Source organism: Xyrauchen texanus, chromosome 14 (genome assembly GCF_025860055.1).
Source record: "Xyrauchen texanus isolate HMW12.3.18 chromosome 14, RBS_HiC_50CHRs, whole genome shotgun sequence".
In the NCBI taxonomy this organism is placed as follows: Eukaryota; Metazoa; Chordata; class Actinopteri; order Cypriniformes; family Catostomidae; genus Xyrauchen; species Xyrauchen texanus.
This window is the reverse complement of record NC_068289.1, coordinates 44,102,980-44,122,910: the sequence shown is the minus strand read 5'-3', so window position 1 is coordinate 44,122,910 and position 19,931 is coordinate 44,102,980. Positions and strand designations below refer to the sequence as shown.

Sequence of the window (19,931 nt, the reverse complement as noted above, 5' to 3'; positions counted from 1 at the left end):
ACCAATTGAACAGACTGTATGTCTTTCTTTTAAAGCCTCTTTTTCATTCACTTTCAAGTGGCATCGACCCTGACCAAGGTCTATAGTCTACATTAAATGAAGAAGCAACACTGTTTCTCTAAAGCAGATTTTGCAATTATACTGGAATGGCAAAACAACATTAGTAGTATTATAACTCAGGGAGAGTGAAGCTATACATAGCCTAGAACTCTAATCGCAAAAACACTTATCGACAGACACACAGGGCCCATAAAAACCTGTGTATCTCATAATAATCCACCAAAACCAACAGAAAAGAATGCATGGTCGAATTTCAAAAGCAAAGACCAAAAGATGGAAATAAAATAAAAAATACATACACACATACATATACATATATATATAGCACATTGATTTTAGAAAATGAAGCCTGTTTAGGACAATTATTTCAAAAATTTCACCCCAAATTCTCATTACAATGATGCAAAAATATTACAAACTAGTTAAAAGATAATGTGATTTTTTTTAATGGTAAAATAATTTCTCATATGCCAACATACTATGCAGAGACAACTACAAGTCAACTTAACTATAAGCCATTCATAGGCTTGTTGCCCTGAAAAGTGTAAACACTGTGGCGCTATTAAAACATTGCTTTGTTTGCATCCCAAACATATATATATATATATATATATATCCATCCATCCATCCATCTTCAACCGCTTATCCGAAGTCGGGTCACGGGGGCAGCTGCTCCAGCAGGGGGCCCCAAACTTCCCTATCCCGAGCCACATTAACCAACTCTGACTGGGGGACCCCGAGGCCTTCCCAGGCCAGTGTGGAGATGTAATCTCTCCACCTAGTCCTTGGTCTTCCCCGAGGCCTCCTCCCAGCTGGACGTGCCTGAAACACCTCCCTAGGGAGGCGGCCAGGGGGCATCCTTACCAGATGCCCAAACCACCTCAACTGACTCCTTTCAACACAAAGGAGCAGCGGCTCTACTCCGAGCTCCTCACGGATGACTGAGCTCCTCACCCTATCTCTAAGGGAGAAGCCCGCCACCCTTCTGAGGAAGCCCATTTCGGCCGCTTGTACTTCGCGACCTAGTTCTTTCGGTCATGACCCAACCTTCATGACCATAGGTGAGGGTAGGAACAAAAATTGACCGGTAGATCGAGAGCTTTGCCTTTCAGCTCAGCTCTCTTTTCGTGACTAACGGTCGCGATAGAGCGAGTGCAATACCGCCCCGCTGCCCCGATTCTCCGGCCAACCTCCGGCTCCATTGTCCCCTCACTCGAGAACAAGACCCCGAGGTACTTGAACTCCTTCACTTGGGGCAAAACTTCATTCCCTACCTGGAGTATGCACTCCATCGGTTTCCTGCTGAGAACCATGGCCTCAGATTTAGAGGTGCTAATCCTCATCCCAGCTGCTTCACACTCGACTGCCAAGCTGATCCAGTGAGAGCTGAAGGTCACGGACCGATGATGACATGAAGACAACATCATCTGCAAAAAGCAGCGATGAGATCCCCAGCCCACCGAACCGCACGCCTTCCCCACCCGACTACGCCTCGATATCCTGTCCATGAATATCACAAACAGGATTGGTGACAAAGCGCACCCTTGGCGGAGACCAACCCCACATGGAATGAACTTGACTTCGTGCGAGGACCCGGACACAGCTCTCGCTTTGGGCGTACAGGGATTGGATACGCCCTAAGAAGGGACCCCCCACCCCGTACTCCCGCAGCACCTCCCACAGTCTCTCCGGGGACCCAGTCATACGCCTTCTCCAGATCCACAAAACACATGTAGACCGGATGGGCATACTCCCAGGCCCCCTCCAGGATCCTTGCAAGAGTAAAGATCTGGTCCGTCGTTCCACGGCCAGGGCGAAAACCGCATTGTTCCTCTTCAATCCGAGGTTCGACAATCGGCCGAACCCTCCTCTCCAGCACCTTGGAGTAAACTTTACCAGGGAGGCTGAGAAGTGTGATACCCCTGTAGTTGGCACACACTCTCTGATCCACCTTTTTGAAGAGGGAACCACCACCCGTTCTGCCACTCCTTAGGCACTGTCCCAGATTTCCACGCAATGTTGAAGAGGCGTGTCATCCATGACAAACCCTCCACATCCAAAGCTTTCAGCATTTCTGGTCGGATCTCATCAATCCCGGGGCTTTGCCACTGCGGAGTTGTTTGACTACCTCAGTGACCTCCCCAGGGAAATAGAATCTGATCCCCATCATCCTCCGGCTCTGCCTCTACCATAGAGGGCGTGTTTGGATTTAGGAGTTCTTCAAAGTGTTCCTTCCACCGCCCAATAACCTCCTCAGTTGAGGTCAACAGCGTCCCATCTTTGCTGTATACAGCTTGAATGGTTCATATATATATATATATATATATATATATATATATATATATATATATATATTGTGTCAACAAATGGAATTGTAAAAATAACCATTGTTTTCCCAAAAAAATCCCTCCATCAGATATTCACTCAAAACTGATAGTCCCACCCCATATATATGTATATATGTATACTGTATTTATACACACAGCCAGCCAAAAGTTTGGAATAATGCACAAATTTTTTGTTTTGGAAGAAAATTGGTACTTTAATTCACCAAACTGGCATTCAACTGATCACAAAGTATAGTCAGGACATTACAATCTGAAAAAAGGAATGTCTGATAAAATCTAGACAAGCCCCATTTGCAGCAGTCATCACTGCAACATCTTATCCTTGAGTAATCATGCTAAATTGCTAATTTTGTACTAGAAAATCACTTGCCATAATATCAAACACAGTTGAAAGCTATTTGGTTCATTACATGAAGCTTAACATTGTCTTTGTGTTTGTTTTTGAGTTGCCACAGTATGCAATAGTCTGGCATACCTTAAGGTATGCCAGTCAAAAATGGCAAAAAAAAGAAACAGCTTTCTCTAGAAACTCATCAGTCAATCGTTGTTTTGAGGAATGAAGGCTATATAATGCTTGAAATTGCTAAAAAAAACCTGAAGATTACAAACAAAGGCGTACACTACAGTCTTCAAAGACAAATGACAATTGCCTCTCACAAGGACAGAAAGAGATGTGGAAGGCCAGATGTACAACTAAACAACAGGATAAGTAAATCAGAGTCTCTAGTTTCAGAAATATATGTCTCACATGTCCTCAGCTGACAGCTTCATTGAATTCTACTCGCTCAACACCAGTTTCATGTTCAACAGTAAAAGAGAAGACTCAGGGGTGCAGACATTATGGGAAGAATTGAAAAAGCCTCTTTTGAAACAGAAAATCAAAAAGAAAAGTTTTGAGTGGGCAAAGAAACACAGATATTGGACAACAGATAATTGGAAAAGAGTGTTATGGATCTTAACCCCACTGAGCTTTTGTGGGATCAGCTAGACTGTAAGGTGTTTGAGAAGTGACCAACAAGACAGCAACATCTATGGCAAGTGCTACAGGAAGTGTGGGGTGAAATGTCACCCGAGTATCTGGACAAACTCACAGCTAGAATGTCAAGGATCTACAAAGCTGTCATTGATGCACATGGGAGGATTTTTTATGAGAAATCTTTGAAGTAGTTTAAGAAGTGCAGAATTTTTGTTTCATTTTTTTTTTTTTCAAATTGTAATAGTAAGTTTTCAAGTTATTAATGTCCTGACTATACATTAAGATAAGTTGAATGTCAATTTGGTGAGTAAAAGTACCAATTTCTTTCCATAAGAGCAAATGTACATTATTCAAAAAATGTCAGCCAGTGTATATGTCTTGAACCATGATGTTTGTGTGTCTCATTTCCTGTTGTTATTCTTGACAGGTTTTGTGATCTTCACCTGCATACACTTTATCTGTAATGAGTTTGTGTATGGCAGCACAAGGAACAGTGATTATTCTAACAGTAATGAGCTTCAGATACACTTCACTCAAGTGAGCTTTTTGACACATTGACCCCAAAGTGTCTCACACCTACTTACTAAAGACAAGCAGTAAATCACAGTCTGAGAGCGAGGAAGACAGAAAACACAAGAGAAATACAGAGACAGAGAGAGAGAGAGAGAGAGAGAGAGAGAGACAGAGATAGAGAGAGAGAGAGTAGAAATTAAGGAATTCAAAGACTCCAAATATTCCGTGTTTAATTCATTAGTCATTCCAGTCAGTATCGGCAACAACAGTGCTCAGGCTCATTTCCACGGCTCAAAAGCATCGTCAGATTAATTTGAAAGTGAGGACGGAGGGGCTTCACATGTCAGTTTGCATAGAATAATGTAGAGGACAAATAATTGCTTTGTGAGTGCATAAAAACAAGCTTGTTCACAGTGGCAAGCATGTTCACGTATGAAATTGTGTTGTTTTAGCACTAAACGCCACAAGTTCTCCTTGAAAAAGCTTTTTTGCATGCTGAACAAATACAAAAAGTAAAAACAAAAAGTAAAAACAATTAGTGGCACACCATTTCTCCCATCACAAACATGACATTTCAAGCACAATTCTAGCTATTTTAATACAGTAACTGCATTTTGGATGTGCTTGCTTCATATGATCCGTCACTGCATGTTGATATAAAAAAAAAAATCAAAACGTAATATAACAATTATTAGACTGACATTTATTCATTAATTTACTCTGATGAGCTCTATTAAACGCCATATTTTAGGGCCATTCACACTTTCAAAAACATCTACATGCAGCAGAGCAGAAAGAACTCAAATGCAGGAGATGCATTTTTTTTTTTTTTTTAAAGTTGAACTAGATTTAACTTGACAAGACATCTTAAAAATGCAACTTTCATGGTGCAAGATACAGAAAAAAGCAAGACACCTCGCAATGTAAGAATCCATCCTGAGTGAACGGCCCCTTATTCTTTCAACCAACTGCTGACAGGATTTTGTGCTTTAAAAAATTACCAAATGGGGGCATCGCAGCAGGCCAGATTTTAAGCAACCATTAGATTCACACACACACCTCAATGCTTTCCCATCTCTGTATTTCTTCTGTATCTGTATTTTTCAGGTTTTGGGACACAACCCCTGTGTTCTGTGCTCTCTCCTCTCATTAAACAGACTCATACAAAGTTTCAATTGGATGAGCAAAAGGCAGATAAACAAGGCAGCCCAACACAGCTGCCTTCTTCAACCCTGATTAACTGCCAATGTACCCCGGCACGATCCAGAGCAAAACCCCTGCTGGGTCTGGAGTGCGAGGAACCAGCAGAACCTGCAGCAGGTAGGTCGAATCGAACCCTCCCAGTGGCAAACACATTGGCATTCATGTTAACATGCAAACAGAAATGATCAGTATTAGGGACATTCAAAACAACATCATTTCAAAATTAACTAGTTGGGGTCAGTTGCAAGAACGACTACTTCACTCTTTCAGTTTTAATTAAGACGTGTATAGTTAGGCTGTTTTAAAGTTCACCTGCGTTTCCTAGGAGGTGTTTACATAAGTCACCTTTTTGCTTTCAGAGGTGGAACTTCTCTTGTTGCAGTACAAATAAAGTAACATCACTTAATTTACTCAATTAAAAGATTACTTGTATTACACATGGCTAACTGGCATTGGCATTGTGCTCATACTGTTTAGCCAGAGGAGAACTGGCTCCCCCAGCTGAGCCTGCTTTCTCCCAAGGTTTTTTTTCCTCTACTAACTATGTAGTTTTTCGTTCCCTGCCAGGATCGCATTTGGCTTGCTCACTGGAGGCCTAAAGAACAAATATTAAGGCATGATTTTCATAGAAGTTTTTTTTAATAAAACTGACATTAAGACATTAGAGTTTGATATTCTGTAAAGCTGCATAAAAAAATTGTGTAATGTGAAAAGTATAAAAAAAACTGAGCAACCGTGTCTTCATTGTCACGTGATGTGCTTTCAATAAAGAGAAATGATACTTACTCCAAATATATATACATATATATATAACTAGCAACGAAGGCTTGGACTGTATATTAAACAAAATGCTGTCTGTGGCAGAAAAAAGCAGTTCCACTCACAAGAGCGTTTTAGGGACGAAAACCAGAAAAGGTCTTGCTTAAAACGAATAGGTTACCTAACGTAACCTCGGTTCTCTCTAGATGAGGGAACGAGTATTGCGTAAGCTAGCTTACGCTACGGGAAAGATTCATCTTTTCTGAGATATTGAAGCCAAAAAATTATCCTTAATTTTGTATCATTTGTCAACGCAGTGCAGCAACTGCAGACCTTGAGCGGGCTAGCTAGCGAACTCATTGGTTGCTCTGCAGCAACTGCTGCAGCCTATAGACGAACTTGGCGAACTCGCGTCCAATGAGAGGCGTCACGCGCTACTGCATCAAAGCCCGCCAAAATGGCCGTGGCTAGAGTGCATATAAGCGTAGTTCATAGGCTGGAACCCTGGTTTTCATTGAATGAAGCGAAAGTCGCCAGTGGCGTGAGCACGGCCGGCTACGCAATACTCGTTCCCTCATCTAGAGAGAACCGAGGTTACGTTAGGTAACCGATTCGTTCTCTTCACGAGAGGTTCTCTCGTATTGCGTAAGCTAGCTTACGCTACGGGAACCCACTGTCAACGCCGTGCGCTCAAGCATCCACTGCATGAGCCCGGGGTGGGGGACCCGGGGAGCCCTTGTGAGTGGGGAAATAATATTTGGCCGGCAAGAGTGTGGGCCAGTGTGTGTGTAATACATAAGCACATAGTGGGAAGGGAGCGACAGAGCGGCGGTGCCGGTCTGTGTGGAATGAGTCCCATCAGTGCAGCTCACCAGGGGAGCTGTAGCGTATTAAACCGCTAGTAGTTTTGCCTGCAGGGCAGGCACTTCCAGATTGTAAAATCTGACAAAGGTGGAGGGGAAGCCCAGCCCGCTGCCACACATATGTCGTGAATGGAAATCCCGCTGGACCATGCCCACGATGAGGCCATGCCTCTAGTGGAGTGAGCCCTAATGCCCAACGGGCATGGCAGGTCTTTGACGCGTATCGCGGCAGCAATAGCGTCCACTATCCATCTAGACAGTGTCTGTTTCGAGGCGCGAGACCTTTGGTGCGCCCTCAAGCGAAGCGAAAAGCTGCTCAGAGCGTCTGAAAGAGGCAGAGCGCGCAGTATACAATCTCAGTGCTCTGACTGGGCAAAGGAGATTGGCGTCACGTTCGCTATCGGATGCTGGCAGCGCCGATAGGGAAATGACCTGTGCTCTGAAAGGAGTACCGATCACCTTGGGAACATAGCCGTGTCTAGGCTTTAAAATGACCTTGGAGTCACTTGGTCCGAACTCAAGACACGCAGCCCTGACAGACAGTGCGTGAAGGTCTCCCACACGTTTGACTGATGACAGGGCAGTCAGAAAAACGGTTTTGAGTGAAAGGTATTTCAAATACACGGATTGAAGCGGTTCGAAAGGGGGGGCTTTCATAGTTTCGAGAACTATAGAAAGATCCCAGATAGGAACCGATGGAGAGCTGGGGGTTCATCCTTCTAGCTCCCTTGAGGAAGCGGATGACCAGCTCGTTTTTCCCAGTGACTGGCCGTGCAGGGGTTCAGCGAGCGCCGCGGCGGCCGCCACATACACTTTGGCGTGGATGGGGATCTGCCCTTATCCAGCAGCTCTTGTAAAAACACGAGCAGCGACGACACCCCACATGTCCGTGGGTCCAGGTCTCTGTCGGTGCACCATTTTGAAAACACAGACCATTTTGACGCATAGAGTCTTCTCGTGGAAGGGGCTCTAGCGTGTATGATGGTGTTTATTACCCCTTCTGGCAGAGCGGCGGGTAGTCGTTGATCACCCAGCGTGCAGAGCCCAGCGCTCTGGGTGGGGATGCCAGATCGTGCCGTGAGCATGAGAGAGGAGATCTGCTCTCACTGGGATGGGCCGCGGCTGTCAGTGACAGCTGCGTAAGCTCCGAGAACCATGTCTGATTCTCCCAGCGGGGCTATGAGGAGCACCGAGTGGCGCGTTTCCCTGATCCTCTGCATTACCTGTGGCAATAGCGAGACGGGAGGGAAGGCGTAAGCTGGCGGTTGGGCCAGTCCTGGGCCAGCGCATCCTCGCATCGAGAAAAATATTGGGCAGTGAGAGTTCTCTTCTGGCGCTAAAGAGGTCTATCTCTGCTCTGCCGAATATGCGCCATAACTTCTGGACTGTTTGAGCGTGCAGGGACCATTCCCTGGAGGAATACTGTCTCTGGACAGTCTGTCTGGGCCGTCGTTCAGGTGGCCTGGCACGTCGCGTCGCCCTCAGCGGCGCAGGTGGCACTGGGACCAACTCAGTATGCGTTTGGTCAGATGGAAGAGGTTCCTGGATCTGACACCGCCCTGACGGTTTAGGTAGGATACCACAGATCTGTTGTCGAGCGGACCAGGACGTGGTGACCCTGAATGACCGGGCGAAGCGCTAGCGCGTACTCGACTGCTATCATTTCCAGACAATTTATGTGAAGAAGCCAAAAGCTCCTGTTGACCATAGGCCAAAAACGGAGAGCCCTCGCGAGACCGCGCCCCAACCCGCGTTGGGCGGCGTCTGTCGAGATGACTTTTGGCGAGATACAGCTCCCATCGTCACTCCCGCTGATACCATTCGGCCACTGTCCAGGGCTGCAGAGCTGAAATACAGGTCTGAGTCACCTTGATCGGCTGGCGGCCTGTGGCCCAAGCCCGGCGAGGCAGCGGGTGTTTAGCCAATGCTGAAGCGGGCGCATGCGCAGTAAACCCAGCTGAAGTACTGCTGCGGCTGAGGCCATGTAACTTAGCACTCTCTGAAATTTTTTCAGAGGTGTGAGGCTGTTCATCTGAAAGGACGCGGCTAGTCGCTGAACACGGCGCGCGCGCTGTGTAGATAAGCGAGCCGTCATTGCCACGGAGTCTAGTTCTATTCCAAGGAAGGAAATTGCCTGACTGGGCTGTAGTGAGCTCTTGGTCCAATTGACTGTTCAGATGGCTGAGGAGAACTGTTCTGTGAGACAGAAGCTCCGTATGTGACTGTGCCATAATCAGCCAGTCGTCCAAATAGTTCAGAATTCGCAAGCCCTGACTCCGCGAGGAGTGCGGCGCCGCATCCATGCACTTCGTGAAAGTACGGGTGCTAAAGACAGGCCGAGCGGAAGGATGGTGTATTGATAAACCTGGCCGTCGGCGAATCTCAAGAATGGCCTGTGACGGGGATTTATCTGAATCTGAAAGTAGGCATCTTTCAGATCGAGAGAGATAAACCAGTCCACCTGGCGTATCGTGCGAGAAGTTTCCTGATTGTAAGCATTTTGAGCGGTCTTTTTGCAAGCACCTTGTTCAAACCCTTGAGATCTAATATTGGTCTGAGGCCGCCGTCTTTCTTGGGAACAAGAAAATAACGGCTGTAAAACCCGACTCAGCTCAGCGAAGCGGCACTTTCTCTATGGCCCTTTTGCACAGAAGGTTGCTATTTCTGAACTAAGCATGCAGGCTGCTTCCGTGTTCACAATAGTTTCGAGCCGTGCTCTGAAGCCGGGAGGCGGCGATCGAACTGTAGCAAATAGCCCTGTTTTATTGTGCTTAACACCCATTTGGATATCCCTGGGATAGCTTCCCACGCTTTGAAGTGTAACGCTAGAGGGTGAATGGCCAAATCGCCCTGATTGCTGCACACAGCGCTGAACAGAATGTGTGGCGCTTACTGTGCTTATGCATGACTGCTTCGCAGACAGCAGGGACAGGCTGTTCTGTGAGTGACTTCCCGATTGAGGTGAATGGGGAAAGAGTCACATCTGTTAAGTGATGCTGTGAGCATAGTCACGGACACGGGACTTACATACAGAGAAGTGTTTGCTGGCCGTGTGACAGAGCGGGCAGAGAATGGTAGCGCACGCGTATTCGTGGCGCGTTTATTGACTCTAACACTCGGCGGGCTGTGTCCGCTTTATGTGAGTGGGCTCTGATCGGGACACGGGAAGTGTAATGCTTGTGTGTAGAGGTGAACACTGGATTGTGGGCACATTTTCTACACATAAGGCTGGTCGTGTGACAGAGCGGCCAGAGAAGGGCGCCGACGGATTAGGTGGGCGTTTATTGACTCTAACACTCGAGAGGGCTGTGTCCGGTTTATGTGAGTGGGCTCTGATAGGAACACGGGAAGTGTAATGCTTGTGTGTAGGGGTGAACACTGGATTGTGGGCACATTTTCTATACATAAGGCATGTTTGCTCTTTACAAGATTTCTTTGGGTTGCCGTGAAAAGGCATTTGAGTGCAGGCAAGCGGGCAGTATCACCGGCTTGTTGGCTGCTGAATCCACCACTGTAGTAGCCTGAGAGAGGGGGACTGACAGGGGGTGAAGCTTTGACGGTGGTCCGGCCGCGGCGGGACTGAGCCGTCGTTTTTCAACAAGGCTAGGAGGACTTCGGTTGCTCAGGTTTCAGCGCAACCTTAGACCGAGGCCCGCGAGGCGGCGGTCTGCGGCGGCTGTCTGAGCGCTGATCGAGGCGGCCGCCCTGTCGACGCAGAGAAGTCTGACTTTGTTGAGCTGGGCGCTGTGAAGAGGCTTGTGCAGGAGGCTGGTCACGTGGGTGGCCTGCAGAGGAGCTAGCGCGACGCGGCAGGAAGAGGTTCATGGCTTGGGTGGCTTTCTGGACTTCTGAAAAGCGGTCAACAATGCCACTCACCGCGGAGCCGAAGAGACCAGTCGGAGAGAGCGGTGCGTTGAGGAACGTGGAGCGTTCTGCTTCTCCCATGTCGGCTAGCGTTAGCCACAGGTGTCTCTCGGTCACAGTCAGCGAGGCCATGCACTTCCCTAGAGCTTGGGCTGCAGCTTTGGTGGCACGAAGGGCGAGGTCCGTCGCGCTTCTTAGATCTGTAACAGCCTCTGGGTGCCTGCCTTTCTCATCCCACTCCCGAAGAAGGTCCGCTTGGAGGATCTGTAAGACGGCCATGGAGAGCAGAGCAGATGCGGCTTGGCCGGCGGCGGAATAGGCGCGGTGGGCAAAGGTGTGCTGCTACCGAATCCTCGACCGGAGATGGAGGAGTAGCCCTTCTCGGTGGCGCCGTCCACCGAAGCGAGAGGGGTGGAGACGTGGGAACGGATCCTGGCCAAGAAAGGTGCGTTCCACGACTTTGCAAGCTCAGTGTGGCGTTCCGGCAGGAAGGAGCGGCCGGGCGCTGGTGTTGCTGGCGGCGGCTCTGAAGAAAGCAGCCGTCGAGTCTGTTGGGAGCCTGCTCAGGGGCGGTGACCACTTTCGAGCCGAGGCGGTCGGCGGCCTGTGTGAGGCGTGTTAGTTCCCCTCGACTCGGGCGGGTCCTGCTGGATTCCTGGGCGAGGAGGAGCGTGGGAGCCTGACCACTCCTCGCTGTCCGAAGCCATGATGGAACAGCCCTTATCCTCCGCCTCGTCCTCCGTGATGGCGCAGTCGCGGCCGCTGGGCGGCAACTGCGGCGTCCGGGGCGGGGAGGGTGAGGCGATGCTTTCGAGGAGAGGCTCGGCGAGGCAGTTGCTTCTATCACCGGTTCTGGCAGCTTTGGGGCGGCACTTTTCCTGCTTGGCGAGCGGAAGGCGGCACGGCGGCTCGGTTCTGAGCGCTCGAGTCGAGCCCGCGGGGTCGACATCGAAGCTCCTCGCAGAGGTCGCATCCGCCTTCAGCGGCGAGCTCTGCATGCCCCAGTCCCAGGCAGAGAGCGCCAGATGATGTGGCGGTCTCCGGGCTGAGAGAGCGCGGCATGAAGCGCCAAGTGGTGCGAGGCATCTTAAAAAGGCGCTCGTTACTCTTTTGTGAAGTTCGTTAAGAACTAGCTTGCTCTAAAAAGGATACGTCACCGGATGGCGTAGCTTCGCAGGATGGCTGAAGGTGGCAGAGGCGGCCGGCTTCTTCGGCGCTGTCCAAGCTTGCTAGATGCCCCTCGAGCGGCGCGGCTTCCAGTTCAGAGATCGCGAAGAACTTCGCTGAAGAGATGAAAATCAGGGTTCCAGCCTCACGAACTACGCTTATATGCACTCTAGCCACGCCCATTTTGGCGGGCTTTGATGCAGTAAGCGCGGACGCCTCTCATTGGGCCGTGAGACAAGTTAGATCTATAGGCTGCAGCAGTTGCCGCAGAGCAACCAATGAGCTCGCTAGCTAGCCCTCTCAAGGTCTGCAGTTGCTGCACTGCGTTGACAAATGATACAAAATTAAGGATAATTTTTTGGCTTCAATATCTCAGAAAAGATGAATCTTTCCCGTAGCGTAAGCTAGCTTACGCAATACGAGAGAACCTCTCGTAAGAGAACCTTTTTTTATGTATGTTAACCATGGTATAAGCACAATAATTGTCTCCGGACCCTTGAATTATTGAATTAATGCATTGTGACTGCATTACCACAACGGGAGTGTATTATTTTCCAACAATTTAACAGTCGGTCATGAATGATTCTATATATATATACACACACACACACACACTCACACACTGGCGGCCAAAAGTTTGGAAAAATTTACAGATTTTGCTCTTATGGAAAGAAATTGGTACTTTTATTCACCAAAGTGGAATTCAACTGATCACAATGTATAGTCAAGACATTAATAACTTGAAAAGTTACTATTACAATTTGAAAACAAACATACAAACTTCTTAAAATACGTCAAAGGGTTTGACATAAAAAAAAATCCTCCACTTGCAGCAATGACAGCTTTGCAGATCCTTGACATTCTAGCTATAAGTTTGTCCAGACACTCAGGTAACATTTCACCCCAAGCTTCCTGTAGCACTTTCCATAGATGTTGCTGTCTTGTTGGGCACTTCTCACACACCTTACAGTCTAGCTGATCCCACAAAAGCTCAATGGGGTTAAGAGCCATAACACTCTTTTCCAATTATCTGTTGTCCAATGTCTGTGTTTCTTTTCCCACTCTAAACTTTTCTTTTTGTTTTTCTGTTTCAAAAGTGTCTTTTTCTTTGCAATTTTTCCCATAATATCTGCACCCCTGAGTCTTCTCTTTACTGTTGAACATGAAACTGAGCAGGTAGAATTCAATGAAGCTGTCAGCTGAGGACATGTGAGGCGTCTATTTCTCAAACTAGCGACTCTGATTTACTTATCCTCTTGTTTAGTTGTACATCTGGCCTTCCACATCTCTTTCTGTTCTTGTTAGAGCCAGTTGTCCTTTGTCTTTGAAGACTGTAGTGTACACCTTTGTATGAAATATTCAGTTGGCGATGTCAAGCATTGAGCCTTCATTCCTCAAAACAATGATTGACTGATGAGTTTCTAGAGAAAGCTGTTTCTTTTTTGCTATTTTTGACCTAATATTGACCTTAAGACATGCCAGTCTATTGCATACTGTGACAACTCAAAACAAACACAAAGACAATGTTAAGCTTCATGTAATGAACCAAATAGCTTTCAACTAGGTCTGATATAATTGCAAGTGATATTCTAGTACAAAATTAGCAATTTAGCATGATTACTCAAGGAGAAGCTGTTGGAGTGATTACTGCTGGAAATGGGGCTTGTCTAGATTTGATAAAAAATTCATTTTTTTTTTTTTTCAAATAGTGATGGTGCTGTTTTTTACATCAGTAATGTCCTGACTATACTTTGTGATCAGTTGAATGCCACTTTGGTGAATTGATGTACCAATTTCCTTCTGAAACAGCAAAATCTGTACATTATTCCAAACTTTTGGCTGCCAGTGTATATATATCTTCCATAAAATTACTTTGTAATTACAGCACAGCATGCATATTGAAGTGCTATTGCTAAAATATCAAAACAAATTTTTTTTGGCTTTGTTAAGCATATACAACAATGACTTGAAATGGAACATTAGTACTATCAATCGATTAAAACATCTTATAATCCTACTTTTAAAACTAAAAATAGATTAAAATGACAACTACTCATGGAAAATTTCATGACGTTTTGTTCCGTTTTAATAAAATAAAACAAAATAATATGCAATTTATATGATTCTTATGGCAGAATATATTTGTAAGTAATTTTAATAATTGTTATTATAAATAAAATGCTAAATGCTATATTTACAGTATCATTTTAATAAATTAAATAAAAAAAGGTGAACTAAAGGAGTTGTGGGGGTATATAAGACCAAAAAAGGTTAGGAAGCACTGGACTAGTCTCCTTTTGATACCCATTCTAAGTCTCTAGATTTTGTTTTAACAAAAATATTGTGTATCCATGATGCTATTTGTAGCCATTCAGACTGAAGTCATCATTAATACATGTTGCCGCACAGCAAAGATAAAACATTCATGGGAGAGCCCTCACAACAGTGTCCCCTCCAAAAAAGGAAGCTTCCACATTGTGGCAGCACGCCACTCCGCACCTCCTCCTGGGAGGGAAGATGAAGGGAGGAGGCAGAAAGAGGGGCATTAAAGGGAACAGAGATTAAACAAAGGATTGAAGCTGTTTGTGCATCCTCCGCACGTTCCTAGGCTCCTCTCGCAGCACGTGCGCACTATTTTTGGAATCCTCCCTGGACCAGACAGGAGCAGAGCCTGCACCATCATGGCATTTTTATTAGAGCCACAGTACATCACTAACAGCACACAATGTTGCGGGAGTGCTGCAAAACACTGAAATTTAAGGGGGAAAAAAAGGTTTGCAGAAAGAACTGCAGATGTTTTAACATGTATGTATGCGTGGGGGGTCAAATGGACCACAGCATTCGAGAAATGTGTTACAGTAATACATACAGAAAGAACTACTGTACCTATGGCTGGGTGAAATATTGAATATGCACAGTATATTTGTGATAAATGTGCTGCCAATTTAAACAAATTGTGCATACTGCAACACATTTCATGCACTTTTCATTCAGCCATCAGGTTTTCTAAAGACACAAAAAGATTTGTGATCCTTTTCTCGTGAATGCCGATGGATTTGATAGGTTTGACTATTTGTTTGAGCCAAAACTAATACATGTAAACAGTAGTCTGAATGGCTTTTTATGGCAGTTTATTAATTACTGTATGTATTGGTATATTGGTGCATATAAATGCAAACACTAAAGCTAAATACCATTCCTCTTCATGCCCAATTAGTAATAAATAGTGTGGAAAACACGCCTTAAAGCTGAAGTGTAAAACCTTTTCAGTGTTCAAATACTTTCTGCTATCCCAGCTTAAAGGAATAGTTCACCTAACAAATTATAATTCTCTCATCAATTACTCACCCTCTTGCCATCTCAAACTCTTATTATTTTGCAAGTCTATGGGGATCAGTAAATGATGAGATCATTTTCATTTTTGGGTGAACTCTTCCTTTAATAAGCAACATGCAACTATAAGTAAGCCATTTGTAGGTTAATTTTCTAGAAAACTGTAAACACTGTCTCTCTGCGATGCTATACAAAAGTTATCTGTTTGTTCTGTAGCGACCTGTCCAGCCCCACACAATAATATTGACTTAACAAATGGAGTGTCTTTGGGGTGGGACTATATGTTTGTTTGATCAACAGTATTCGGTAGGCTGTTTATTTTTGCAATTCCATTTGGCAGCGCTAGAAGCACAGAAATTACACATTTAATTTTTTTTATTTTATTGTTGGTGCCAGATGGGCTGGTTTGAGTATTTCTGTAACTGCTGATCTCCTGGGATTTTCACACACAACAGCCTCTAGAATTACTCAGAATGGTGCCAAAAACAAAAAACATCCAGTAAGCGGCAGTTCTGCGGACGGAAACGCCTTGTTGATGAGAGAGGTCAACAGAGAATGGCCAGACTGGTTTGAACTGACAAAGTCTATGGTAACGCAGATGTTTCCGTTACCATTGTGGTGAGAAGAATATCAACTAAGAAAGCTTTTCTGAGATGCGGGTTGGCTCTGTTTTGGTGGCACGAGGGGGACCTACACAATATTAGGCAGGTGGTTTTAATGTTGTGGCTGATCAGTGTATGACCTCATGAGGTTATACAGAAGGCTACAGGACTCATATAAACAAACAGACAGACAGGCAGAGATGGGCACGGAAGCCCCCTGTGTCTAAGGCACATATGTCTGTCTGTATCAAACCCTGATCCAGATTCACTTGTCGCTTTTTTCCTTTTCCTCATATCAAATCATGCATAAAGCGCTGTTCAAATATGGTGGCACTGGCTACTGTACATCGATAAGTGTAATTGAGTAAATAATAAAAGGGTCTTTAAAAAAGAATACATTTTCATTGGGTTTAGTCAAAAAGTCAAATGACAGTTATTTTGGTCTGAAGTCTTGAACACGTTTAAGAAAAGTTGACTGAAATGCTTGAGTTGATAAATGTAGTATCTGCTTTGTCTGAGTGTAATATTGAGATGTGGGCTGGGTAGACTGGCTGGAAATGGCAGATGGCAGTAAGCTGACACCAGAGGCTGATGGACTCGAGGAGGACAAGTCCGTCTGTCTGTGTGGCATCGGAGCCACCATTACACACACACACACACACACACACACACACACACACACACACACACACACACACACACACACACACAGAGCCTATGCTTACCAATACCGTAGCACTGGCCATATTACACAGAGATATATTAAAGTCAACATGAAGCAATGCTCGAAACGTATTTTACTGCTAAAATCTAACGTGGGAAAAAACAACAAGAAAAAATGTGGGGTGGGATTTGATTGTTTCCATCAATAATTAATTTGATTGTGATAGTGGGTGTTGCAAACTAGAATGTAGTGGGGGTTTAAAATGAGGGTTTGGTGACATCAGCCAAAAAGGAAAGACGTTTTAGAGGCGGGGTAAGTTATTTTGATTACAGATAAGATAAATGAAGATAGGGATGGCCGATAAAACTATACTGATATTTATCGGGGGAAAACATTTGATATCGTTAATAAGCTTTTGAGTAATTTTCGATATTTAGCCTATGTTCGATATTTAGACAATCAGATCAGGTACGCGTCGCTAAAAAACGCAGCAGTTCGGCGAAGTTATAAACACAACTAGATAACTGAATCACAGTCATGAAATCAGCCTCTTAGTAAGTATTATGAAAATATATCATGGTTATCATGAGCCATGCGGCTCAGTAACCGCTAGCAGCTAGCTATCCGGTTAATTTAATATCGTTGTGGACCAAACAAGACAGCACAAATGATGAAATAAAACAGCTATCGAATGAACACAACAACAACTTTGACATCAACACCATTGCTGTTTATTTATGTACTATTTAGTTAATTGTTTTTTGATGATCCAAAATGCTCTCACAGGCAAGAAAGAGTTTCTTCTTGTAATGTTTATTGGCTGTTGGTAATCCAGCTTTTGTTTAATTACCCCCACCTACTGAACTGCTCACAGCACTGACTGTCCTCATTATTTTAAACTGAGCTTTGTGCTTCTTGCGTTTTACTACATATTAATATTTCTGATATTGGACTCTATCAGCAGGTGTTTATGGTTATACATACAAATTGACTGATATACTGAAAATACTTTTTAGATAAACATGACTATTTCTAGATATTGATTTCTAAGCAACTTTCTAGACGGACTTGATTTAGATAAAAAAAAATAATACCTCAATTGGCTTTGAGGTACTTTGTAGTTTTCTTCTTTTATACTATTATTTCTAAACATCAGTATCATTTTAAATAAATTTGTTTAATAATGTAACTTTTACACTGTTTATAACTTTATGTGTGTTACACTTATTTGGTGCATTTCTGTTACGCACCTTTGTTTTCCATAATGAAAAAAAAATATAGATTTTTGTAACCAGGTTGCCTTGCATTCTAATAAGGAACATGTTATTTGAATCTTGTTGGAGTTACTTTTTTGAAAAATACCTTTAAATGTAGGAAAATCGAACCGAGAATCGTAAATCATCCTTAAATTTGAAAAGAATCAAGTTTATTTCCAGCCCTATTTCATCATCTTGCTTCAATACAGCCCAAGCCTTCGTCGAAGAGGCGTGTGCTTCTTTTAAGCGCTTACTGGAGTAACAAGATGCGTGTGTGTCCGTGTGTCAGAGCGAAAGAGAGGGGAAGGGAGAGCGCGAGGGTGTTTTCCACAGATATTAAAATTTACTTTGGATAATATAGAAACTGTTGTATTGATTAAGTCACAGGGGTTCGGAGACATGTTTGTTAGTCATGACAAGTCTTTATGTGTGTGTGTGGCTGAGAGACAGACAGATCCTGCGATTAGTGGCCACCCCACTCTACCAACTGAGCCACAGCCACCCCATAAGAATATGAAATGTCAGAATAATAGTAGAGAGAATGATTTATTTCTTTTGATTTATTTTATGAGTGTGCAAGGGTGCTTATCAACAGAAATTGAAATATATTTAGGATATTATAGATATTGTTTGTCATTTTTATCCTATATACATATCCAGTGTCTTTGTTTTAGTCTATTTTGCTATGGTAGCCTGTACAGCTAAAATAAAATATATATAATTTGGCAAAGTGAAATGGAACCGTTATGTGGTCAAGACCAGGAACTACTTCATAACCGTGCGTTTACTGAAAACTTATTGCACAACTTAGAACATCCGTCAACCAATTAAAAACAAGCATTCAAAAGCCCCATGGTATAACTGTTTTTAAACCGTTTTGTTTGAATACTGATAGTCCCAACCCAAACTCATGCCAATTTTTCAGTGTCTGGCTCGATAGAATAGAGCAATGTTTTGATAGCACCACAGACCCACAGTCTCTAAACTTTTCAGAGAATTCAATATACAAATTGCTTAATTACAGTTGTTTCTGTATATCATTTTTTAACATTTAAAAAACATCAAGAGCAGTGAGTGTGTGAGATTCCAATAAAATTTTGAAAGGCACCTCTGGGAAATTATTTCTTCTGAACATGGAAGAGCCTCATCTTGATGAGGTTTTGGATCGTTTGGACTCACAGGTTCAAATGGAAGTTAAAAACCTGAAACCTTGACATAGTATTACAGAGATAAGATATTGTGACGCATCATTATGTACTGAATCATGACACATGTTGTAATCTAAAAAGAGTTTGGTGAAAAAACCAGCAAGTAGACATAATCTGGTTCTCATAATAATGTGGTATAAATAGTCCATGTATTCATTGGATTTGAGCCGATGTATCGTAGCAAAACTCATCAGAGAATGTTTACGGTGCCAAATAAGCTATGAAGGGAGAGGCCTTATCAGCTTCAAAACATGCACCTACAGTCTGCATCCAGAAAAAGTTCTGCTCCAAATCTGTTTCACACAACAACTTCAAAACAAGAAGGCCAGAACCTCCCAGAAACCAGACTGAGGCTCTATTCCAAAACCTAGTGAGCTGCCTTGCTGTCTATTTCCTACATAGGCAGCTACCTTCTAAAGCAGCATCCAAACTGAAATGGAACCTCGTAAATCAGAGAATCGCAGCAAAGTGCCCCAAATGAGCCCTATAGCGATCGCCCACTTTAATGACAATTCCAAGACTTTATGAAATCCCTGTGGAAAACAATTATGGAAAAACTACTTCCAGAAACAAAAGGGGGCAAACACCGTTGCATTTGTTTAGCGGTAGCATTGTGAATGCTCTAATATGAATAAAACATTTAGCAAAAACAAATATTGGTTAAAATAGCCAAATGTTAATTAGATTTAATACTTTTTGTATTGTAAAATACTCACGAATATAATTGCTCTCGCTTCGTCCGCCATTTTAGTAGGATTCTTCTACTGAGTTCACATTACAATGCATTATGGGATTGCCTTTTCCACTACAAACTACATGCAATGTTGGCTTAGAATTTAAATAAAATATATTTTTAAAAGGAACAGCCTTCACCAAACTGCATTCATAACAAACACATTTCTGCATCTGTCTGTAAAGTTTTTCAATTGTTTCTCTAGTCAAGTAATTTTTATTTGTATAGCGCTCACAACAAACATCGTTTCAAAGCAGCTTTACAGAAAATCATGCATTAACAGAAAATGAAACTGTAATATCTATAAGTGGAGAAAAGTGGAGAAACCAGGCTCACTGTGGGGGCCAGATCGCCTCTTGCTAACCAGCATGAATATAATGCC

The 19,931-nt window shown here is 43.9% G+C and overlaps 1 protein-coding gene across 1 annotated transcript in view; it reads right to left on the bottom strand.

The window, feature by feature from the left end:
* The window catches only part of LOC127654795 (histone deacetylase 4-like), a 255,719-nt gene that overhangs the window by 151,472 nt on the left and 84,316 nt on the right, over nucleotides 1-19,931 (bottom strand). The gene's annotated exons all lie outside the window — the stretch shown is intronic.